The 10,292-nt window shown below is 48.0% G+C and overlaps 1 pseudogene; it reads right to left on the reverse strand.

Annotated features, from left to right (window-relative positions):
- Nucleotides 1-8,812: 8,812 nt before the first annotated feature.
- Nucleotides 8,813-9,749, reverse strand: LOC101426907 (small ribosomal subunit protein uS2 pseudogene; annotated as a pseudogene).
- Between the last annotated feature and the right edge of the window lie 543 nt (nt 9,750-10,292).

Consider the following 10,292-nt stretch of genomic DNA (forward strand, 5'->3'; position numbering starts at 1 on the left):
AAGCAAAAAACATCCTTTTGGACAACTTACACTGATAATTAGAAACAATTTTATTTCATTCTCTCTGTTTTTAATTTAAAGAAAAGCCACCCTTCAGAAAAGTGTCAAGAAAGGTACAGTTAATACCTTCACCTAGATTCACCAGTCATTAATGTTTTGCCATATTTGCTTCTTTCTCTGCTTCTCTTCTCTAATTCTCCATTTGAGAATTAGTTGTGGTAATCAAGACTTTACCTCAAAATACATCAGTGTATTGTAACCCATTACATCAAATTTAGGGAGACAGCAAATCACTTCACCTTCTTTGAGTTTAGTGTAAATGGAAACCTGCTAGTTAGAAGTGAAGAGAATGGTAGAAATAGTGTAGAGAATGGTAGAAAGTTGGGACTGAAGGGGAACTGTGGGATTCAAAAGGAGACCATTTTCAATTTAAAGATAAGGGAAGGGAAGCGGACCTGGCCCAGTGGTTAGGGCATCCGCCTACCACATGGGAGGTCCATGGTTCAAACCCCGGGCCTCCTTGACCCGTGTGGAGCCGGCCCACGCGCAGTGCTGATGCACACAAGGAGTGCCCTGCCACGCAGGGGTGTCCCCTGCATAGGGGAGCCCCACCCGCAAGGAGTGCACCCCATAAGGAGAGCCACCCAGTACAAAAGAAAGTACAGCCTGCCCAGGAATGGCACCGCACACACAGAGAGCTGACACAAGACAATGCAATAAAAAGAAACACAGATTCCTGGTGCCACTGATAAGAATAGAAGTGGTCCAAAAAAGAACACAGCAAATGGACACAGAGAGCAGACAAGTGGGGGGGGGGGGGGAGGAAGGGGAGAGAAATAAATAAATAAATCTTAAAAAAAATAAAGGTAAGGGAAGCAAAAATTAAAAAATTAAAAAATTAAAATAAAAAGATGAGGGAAGCAAGGCCCGAAGTCAAGGGGTCACAGTTCTCATTATGTGAGAGTCAGAAGGACATAAGTTGGATATGCACGTACCAGGATATGGACAGAGCTGTAGAGTCATAGAGAGGATGCAATTCACATGTACTTGGCCTTTGAGCAGGTTAAAGAAGGCCCAGTGCTCTCTGCACAGCATACTTGACCAGGCTGCTTGCGTGCCTCTGTGTGCACCAGAAATTTGCACAGTCCAACATATCCCTGATTTTTGTTTTGTTGTTGCTGTTGTGTGTATATGTATGTATGTGTGTGGTGTGCATGGATTTGAATCTTCTGCAAAATAATAATTTAAGGTGGCAGCATTTGTGAAAGCTACCTTATGGCTTGTTTTTTTCCCAGTTGAGAGTTAGGAATAGCAGATCAAAATAAAGTCATTTAAAAAGTTGGGCAGTCAGAACTTAGAGCCACAGGTGTAGGGCAGTGATCAGGGGCAGCTGGCCTTTTATGAGAAAGCATCTCTGCTATCCAGGTCTCCCATCAACACCAGAGGTATGGTTGATTTGAATAATGAATGAAACAAATGGGTTTTCATTCAAGAAATTAGTAGGCTTATTAATCAGCACAAGAGATGTTAGAAATGAGTGCTGATTTGGGGAAACTAAGAGTATTCAAGATATGTGGATTGGTTCCAATAGTTTAGAGACGACCCAACCCTTGCACAAACCAGAGCCCTAGCGCCTACAACCTTATGGCCTTAGGGATGATGCCCTGGGTGAAATCCTAAGTGGCCCTGCATCCCACCATGACCTTAGGGTGTTCTGGCTGCTTGAAGCCAGCCTTCAGTCTCACAGAACCCCACCTCTAGAGTAAGGTTTCTGGGGAGCAGGTGTAGCTCAGTGGTTGAGTACCTGCTTCCCACGTACGAGGTCCTGGGTTCATTCCCCAGTACCAACTAAAGAAAAGAAAATTTGAGTAAGGTTTCTCAGCCTCAGCACTACTGATATTTTGGGCCAGCTGTGGGAGCTGTCCTGGGCACTGTAGGATGCTTAGCCACATCAGTGGCCTCTACCCACTGGATGCCAGTAGCTCTACCCCCACCCGCATATTTGGTAACCAAAAATATCACCAGACATAGCCAAATGCCCCTCTCCCTCCACCAGAGAGTAAAATCACCCTGGAGCAGGGCTGTGCGATAGAACTTTCTGTAATGATGGAAAGGAATAGCTGCACTGTGGAATACTGTTGCCACTAGTCTCATGTGCCTTACTGACACTCAAAGTGTGGTTAATGTGATGGCAGAAGTGAATTTTAATTATAATTTTAATTAATTTAAGTTTAAATCTAAATAGCCACATGTTGCTAGAGGCTACTGCATAGGATGACGTAGCTCAAGAATATTATCAGATCTGCTTCCTGTGAACCTTTCATGCAAGCCAATGGTGGAAGCATTTAAAAGGATAGAGAGTTGGGACTTATTTCACCAAGGCTACAAAATAAGTTGCATGAGGCATGTTTAAGGTTGCTTGCTAATACTTGCTTATTTTATAGATTTTATAAATTGAGAAGAAACAAAACAAAACGCATTCCTACTATGTCTGTCCTTTGAGATGGTTCTTCTCCTTCCATGATTAGAAATGGGTTTACTACTATCCACCTATTTCCATCCCGTCCCACCCCACACCACAATCAGCCCTCTGGATCTTGCAGAGATCGTTTTATACACAAAGAAACATGGAACAAAAGGAGATAAACAAAGCCTTTTTCAAGATTCATCATACCTTTTACTTTACAGCCATCTCTCATCTTGTTTTGCTTTCATGTTTATATTTTTCCCCAAAATTTTATCCACTCTTTTTTTTTTTCAGAGGCACAGACGGGGTTTTATCCATTCTTTATCATCTAATTTTGCAAAAGCCCAAACCCAGAGTACGGAAAGTCTGAGCTAGTTTCTGTCATTTACCAAAATAATCTTTCAACATATTCAAATAATTATGCCATCCAAGCACTGTCTTGGATGCTCTGATTCCTTCAGGGATAGATACTGATGCATGATGGGAGGTTCTAAGTGGGCAGTGACTCTGGAACTTGGAAACAGCAAATGGCTCTAAGGGAGGAAAAGGCCAATAGCACATGTGTCATGTAGACAGGATGAGCATTATGACCATCCTCATTTGGTGGGTGAGAGACACTGAGGTCTAAAACATTAAATGACCTGACCAAGACCAGAAAATGACATCTGGAACACGGACTTGAATTTGGGTCTTCTGACCCCAGATCCAGAGCACTGCTGTTCTTTTCTTAGGCATATGATGGAAAGAAGGAATGTGTCATCCTTGTCATTCCTTTAGAGTCTGTACTTTCCTGCATCCTGTTGACTGATTGAAATCCCAGAAATAATCCCATTTTAGAAATGGGATTATTATAACACCCACTTCTAAATGAAAGGGTTACTTTGTTGATCTTATTACAATTAATCTGTAAAAGAATAATTTGAAAAATCCTGTATGGTAGTAGCCTTCAGACTTTGGTGGATACCAAATCCGTTGTACAATTAATTTAAAGCACAGAGGGATCTGCGTACCCCAACTATGCATTCTGACTCAAGAGTGTTTGGAGTGGGACCCAGTCATCTTTTTATTAGTGTTATTATTTCCTTTTTAACACAGCACTTAGATGATCCTGATGCAGCCCAAAGACTGGGAATCGCTATTCCTATAGACTATAGGAGAGCAGAAGAAGCAGTGACGTGAGAGGGAAACCAGGAAAGCAACGAGCCATAGAGCTCGTTGAAGCCAGGAAAGCATAGAAGCCAAGAGAAAAAAAGTGTCACAAGAAGGAGGGAGTGGATATTGTGAAATAAAACCAGAGAAGCAGCCACTGGATTTGGCCACATAGAGATCATCGAGGATTTTAACAAGCTTCAGAGATACGGTGGAGTCAGAGCTTGTTTGGAGAGAGATGAGGATGAGAATGAGGGGAGGAAGATGGGACAGTGGCAATTTACCAACTTTTTGAAGAAGTTGAACTGTGAAAGGGAGCCGGGGAATAGAGCTGAAGTGGAGGAATAGGGCAGGTATTGGGTCAAGGGAGAAGGGGAGAGTTGTTTTTTGTTGTTGTTGTTGTTGTTGTTTTTTTTAAAGATTTATTTATTTATTTAATTTCCCCCCCTCCCCTGGTTGTCTGTTCTTGGTGTCTATTTGCTGCGTCTTGTTTCTTTGTCCGCTTCTGTTGTCGTCAGCGGCACGGGAAGTGTGGGCAGCGCCATTCCTGGGCAGGCTGCTCTTTCTTTTCACGCTGGGCGGCTTTCCTCACGGGCGCACTCCTTGCGCGTGGGGCTCCCCCACGCGGGGGACACCCTTGCGTGGCACGGCACTCCTTGCGCGCATCAGCACTGCGCATGGCCAGCTCCACACGGGTCAAGGAGGCCCAGGGTTTGAACCGCGGACCTCCATGTGGTAGACGGACGCCCTAACCACTGGGCCAAAGTCCGTTTCCCGAGAGTTGTTTTTATTATCTTTTAAAGAACTGACATACTAGAGGATTTCCTGATATACAGCCTCACTAGCACGTAAAACCCGTGCGGGCAGAACCTTTGTTTTGTTTACAGCACAGTGGTTAAGATTTAGGAGCCGGGAGTCAGGTCCAATTCCTTTTCCATCCTTCCTGGCTGTGTGACTTTAAATAAGTTATTTAATCTCTCTGGGCCTCTATTTCATCTCTTGAGTGGGAGTAATAATAGTAGAGATACGGGAGACTTGTTGTGAGCATTAAATTAGTGAGTATATGTAAAGTTCTTAGTTGAGTGCCTGACCCAAAGTAACCATTATTTCTGTATTTCCTGCCCTACAACACCTTGCTGGGTATATTGCTGGAGTTGAGAAAATACTAGCTGAATGAATGAACAATGGGAATGGTCCCGTGGAGCGGTCCCTAAAGCACTGGTGGGGGAGGCCGCGCTCCGGGGGCCGGCGGGGGTCGGGGACGAGCTCGGGCCGCCGAGGCCGCGTCGCAGGGGAGCCCTGCGCGCGTGAGCGTCGCCCGCCCTGACGCGCGCCGCCGCCGCCTCCCTCCCCGCGGGCCGGGCTGGGGGCGGGGGCCTGGGGGTGCCGTGGGAGGCGGGGAGGGACGAGTCCCGCGCGGCGGGGCGGGCGGGGCGGCCAGGGGTGGCCGCGGGAGAGCGGGGGCGCTGGGGAGTGCGGGGCGGGGGACCCGGGGGGTGGGGGTCCGGGATCCGGGCCACAGGGGGCAGCCGAGGGCCCCGGGGCGTCAGGGGCGGCCGGGGAGGGCGTATCTGAGGCCGAGCGGGCTCGGGGTCCCCGCGGTGGGCGGCTGACAGGGGTTTGTCCTCCCCCAGGCCAGAGCGCCTTCCTCCACCCCTCATCCGCTCCCGTGGCCCCGCAGCCCCTCCGCGGCCCGCCCCTCGCCCCCGGGGCCCTCCCGCTGCAGGCTGTGTTGTCCGCGGGTCCCAGGCCCCCGTCGAGAAGCCGAAGAGCCGGGGAGATGGGCACGGGGGCCAGAGGGGCCGGCTGGAGACACACCTCGATCGTCGGGGCTTCCCTGGATCAGGCCCATCTCCCCCACCCCCAGCGTGGCGTTCCGGAAGTAGCCAACGCGGCAGACCCGTAGGCAGGAGCCGGATTCTTCCGGGTGGGTGGAGGGAGAGGGTGGAGAAGGTGGTTCCAGGCCCCAAGGTGTGGAAACACCCGTGCTCGCTGACTTTATTTTGGGTGAAGAGAAGTTTACGTGTGCGCATGGTCAAGATAGTAGGCTCCATTGACCCCAGTTTTTCCAGCCTGTGATTTCCTTCCTATTCCATCACTGGTCACACACACTGCCCTCTCCACAGGACCTTTCCCAACGCCTGGAGCTGAGCTCCTGTGGCCCCTTTGCCCCCCAGTTCTGGTCTCTGCTCTCGCCTGGAGCAGTTTCTAGCTTGCTTCCGCCTGCCACTGAGCTGAGGCAGCACCCTCTTCAGCTTCGTACCCCCACAGGCCCTAGGAGAGCAAAAGAGAAGGAAAACAAGCCCCGGTGGGCATCATAGATGCCTGAAGAAATTCCATTCAAGGGATTCATGAACTTGGATGAGAAAAAATATCGTATTTTCACTACCCCCTAACTGAAATTTAACATTTCTTTCATTTACAAATAAAAGACTCTTAAGCATCAGCATCATAGCAGTATCTGTGACTCTGTCACCAACAGTAATCACAAGCGTTGTCATATTACATTACAGTGTTCCAGATAGCTAAAAATATCATTTACCCTCTTTGCTATGTGAAAATTGCGGAAATTATTAGATATACTAGATCCGTTAATGTATTAATACAGGCGCATATATATTATTACATCACAATTTTAAAATATCTAACTATTTTAGTACGATTTCTTTGCAATTTTATGAATTTTACTTTATGCACTTAAAAAAACATTATTCTGAAACAGAGCGTATAGGTTTCACCAGACTGCCAAAGACAGCCATGGCATAAAAAAGCTAACCATCCTTGATCTAGATAACCATAAGTCCTAAATTTCTATCTCCAGCCCTGACCTTGCTCCAGCTCCAGCCTCCTCGACATCCCCACCTAGATGTCCAGTAGATGCCTCACTATTAATAATACAAAATCCCCTCTGGGCACGCCTTCTACCACTGTTCCTCTCCCTTTCTTCCCTTCTCAGTAAATGGTACAGAGACCCAACAGTTAAAGCTCAGACTCTAGGACCATGTTACAATACCCTAGCTTCACTTACATTCACAACATCATCTGAAACTCTTTAGTTGATAACATGAAAAATATTAACAAGTAAGGTCTCACCTGGAAAAGGAAGAGTGACCCTTCTAATTTATTTAAATTAGCAGAGGTCGCAATTTAGCACCTTAACTGCATGGCAGGTAGGTCCATAAATTGGCACAACCTTTCTGGAGGGCAGCTTTGTGATCTCATCCAAAGCCAAGATCCAGGAATCCCATTTATGGGCATTTTAAAATCTCTTTAGTGAAGTATAACATTCGCACAGTGCACAAATGTTAAGTATATAGTGCACAAATAGTGCGGTACACAGTGCACAAATATTAAGTATATAACTGAATTTTTACATTTGGGAGGGAAGCACATATATATGTATGAATATAAATAAAGGTTTAAAACCTTTATTTTAAGAAGTTGACTTTAAAACCACCTCCCAGATTTAAAAAAAGATATCACAGAAGGCAGCCTTGAGACAGGTTAGTATAGGGAAAGGAAAGACTTGGGTCACAGCTGAAGACCTGGCAGACAACATGGCCAACAGACAACATGGTGGGCAGAAATATGGCCGGTAGACGGCATGGCGGTGGGACCCAGCTCGGAAACCTTCAGAGGGATCCCACAAGACCCTGGAATGAGAATCTCATTTGGAAGGAGAATTTTATTTGAACTGAGAATCCTGTTTGGGGTCAAGGGAAAGCCCCAGATATCCTCAATAGTCCTCACCATTGTCTCCCTGAGAAATGACAGGTGGGGCAACCAATCAGAACAGCAAACAGACTTTTAAAAGCCCTGACCTGGGGTCCCACATGCACCATTCCCTCTGCAGTATGCCCAAGGTTCATTCCTCTGACCGTGTACTTTTCTCATTCTCTTATTCTTAATAAACTATTCCCTTGCCTATCCTATGGTATGTCTTGACATAAACCAAGAACCCAGAAACCCAGAAACCAGAGCCATCTGTAACAGCCTCATGCCTTTTCCAGGTCATTACCCACCCATTTCCACCCTGAGGAGACACTGTTTTGATTTCTATCTGTTGGAGAAAATATGGCACTTACTGGGACACAAAGACTGAACATTACCCACCCATTTCCACCCTGAGGAGACACTGTTTTGATTTCTATCTGTTGGAGAAAATATGGCACTTACTGGGACACAAAGACTGAAATGACTATAGATAAAGAAAGATCTGGGAAACAAACTTGGCCCAGTGGTTAGGGCTTAGGGTATCTGTCTACCACATGGGAGTTCCACGGTTAAAACCCTGGGCCTCCTTGACCTGTGTAGGGCCTTGACCCGTGTGGAGCTGGCCCATGCGCAGTGCTGATGCGTGCAAGGTGTGCTCTGCCACGCAGGAGTGTACCCCGCGTAGGGGAGCCCCACTCACAAGAAGTGCGCCCCATAAGGAGAGCCACCCAGCACAACAGAAAGTGCAGCCTGACCAGGAATGGCGCTGCCCACATGGAGAGCTGACACAACAAGATGACGCAACAAAAAGAAACACAGATTCCCATGCCGCTGACAACAACAGAAGTGGACAAAGAAGATGCAACAAACAGACACAGAGAACAGACAACCGGGATGGGGGTGGGGTTGGGGGGGAGATTAATAAATAAATCTTAAAAAAAAAAAGAGAGAGATAGAAAGATTGGAAGCTCTCCCAGCAGAGGGGGTCTGAAGAACAGACTTGAGCCCACTCCCAGAAGGGGGGATTTGAATTTATATGGAACTTTTGTAGACGGGGAAATGATCGTTGGGGGAGAGGGGTTGAGGGTTCAAGTGAGGTGCAGCAGCCAGTAGGAAGCCCTAGAGGGGAAAACTTTCCCTGACAGTGACTAGAAGATAGTGGGTTAGGGAGTTATGGTTTCTTGGAATGCAGCAGGAGCAGATGTTTCTTTGATCTGTAGGGATTTTATCTCCCTCTGATATGCAGGTAGGGAAGGTTTCCATTTCCCTTATTCCCATCTCTATGTGGTTTCATTGTTTAACCTGTGGGGAAGTGCTGTGCCCTTGACACACAGGCTTATGGGGGATGGGGTTAGCCTTTCCCCAGGGCATATCAGGGGAAACTGCACCACAGCTTGTTATTTATTGCAAGCCTCTAACACTATCAACATGATTTCATTTTGCCTGATTTTGAACTTCATATACATGGAATCCTTTTTTTAATTACAGAAACCGGTGTTTATTTTCCGGCACCCTCATTTCCACTTCCTGTGGAAGCCTGTGGCAGAGCAGCTCAGGACACTTGGTGGTGGTTCCCACCCACTCGGCAGCCTGAGCAGGGGATGCTGCAGACCAGGCTTCAGGTGCAGGCTGAGCGCTCCAGTCCTCAGTGGGGAACTGCTGAGTAGGCACGGAGGGCACCAGCACGCCTTCAGACCAGCCTGCGACCTCGGGCTGAGCAGCAGTGAACTCAGGAGAGGGGCCATCCATTCACCCCGAAACTCCTCCTTGATCACGGCCTTCTCAGCAGCGGCCTGCTCTGCCTTTTCAATCTCTTCAGGACCCCTTGTAGAAGTAGAGGTCAGGCATGACCTCCCACAGGTGCTCAGGAGAGATGGTGCCACGCATGTGCAGGACTTCCCAAGCCAGCATCCACCACATCAGACCCACCGAGTGAGCGCCCTTGTTGTCGCACGGGACGGCGATGTCCACGGAGCGCAGAGGAGAGTCTGTGTTACACAGGGCCATGGTGGGCAGGTTGACATAGGATGCCTCTGTGAGAGGCTGGTGGTCAGCCCTGGGATCGGTGACCACCAGGAGACGTGGCTCCCAGAAGCCTGCCTGGATCTGGTTGGTGAAGGTTCCAGGGCGGAAGCGGCCGGCAATGGGGGTAGCTCCAGTGGTGGCAGCAAACTTCAGCACAGCCACTGGCCAGTATTCCTGGAGGATATGACTGACATCAGCAGGGTTTTCAATGGCACGAGCCACCAGCAGAAGCTTCTCCCAGGTCCTCTTCAGGTTTATGATGTAAATGCCATCACTTTTTCTTTTGTAGATGTACTGTTTCATTTGGAAGGCAAGGTTGGTGCCACCTAAGTGCTGCAAGGAATTTGAGAACATCCTTCTTCTTCATCTGCAGGACATCAAGGGCTCTGGACATCATTTAAGTTTCCCTTTAAGTTACGACGGGAGCCCAGGACAATGCTGTATGGACCCCTCTGTGGGTAGTGCGGAAAGCTTCATGGAATCCTAAGTATGAGCACTTTCCTTGTAATGATATTTTCCTGAAAGAAAATAGTCATAGACATGAACAGAGATTTAGCCTCCAACGTGTCTGTGTGTTCACTCCTTCAGCTCAGAGCACCTACTGGGGTGCCCAGCAGTGCCCCAAGAGTGGGTGCTGAGGTGAGGGAGGCAATGCCTCCTTTCTCATGGGCTGGCATGGACAAGTCAACTGATGAAGCAGAAAATAGCCAGCAGGGATAAATGCTCCGTATAGAGTGAAAACAGGGCAATGAGATGAAAATCCTGAACAGCATCTAGGGAGCAGCTGGGCCAGAGGTTGAACTGAGTCTGACCTGGTTAGCGGGGTTGGCCTGGCCAGGATGACGGTGGGGGGGGACAGGGATGGGGGACAGGGACGGGGGACGGGACACATTAGGAGAGAGGAAAGGGAAGGAAAGGACGTAGGACTGGCAGGCAG

The sequence above is a fragment of the Dasypus novemcinctus genome, chromosome 8 (genome assembly GCF_030445035.2).
Source record: "Dasypus novemcinctus isolate mDasNov1 chromosome 8, mDasNov1.1.hap2, whole genome shotgun sequence".
In the NCBI taxonomy this organism is placed as follows: domain Eukaryota; kingdom Metazoa; phylum Chordata; class Mammalia; order Cingulata; family Dasypodidae; genus Dasypus; species Dasypus novemcinctus.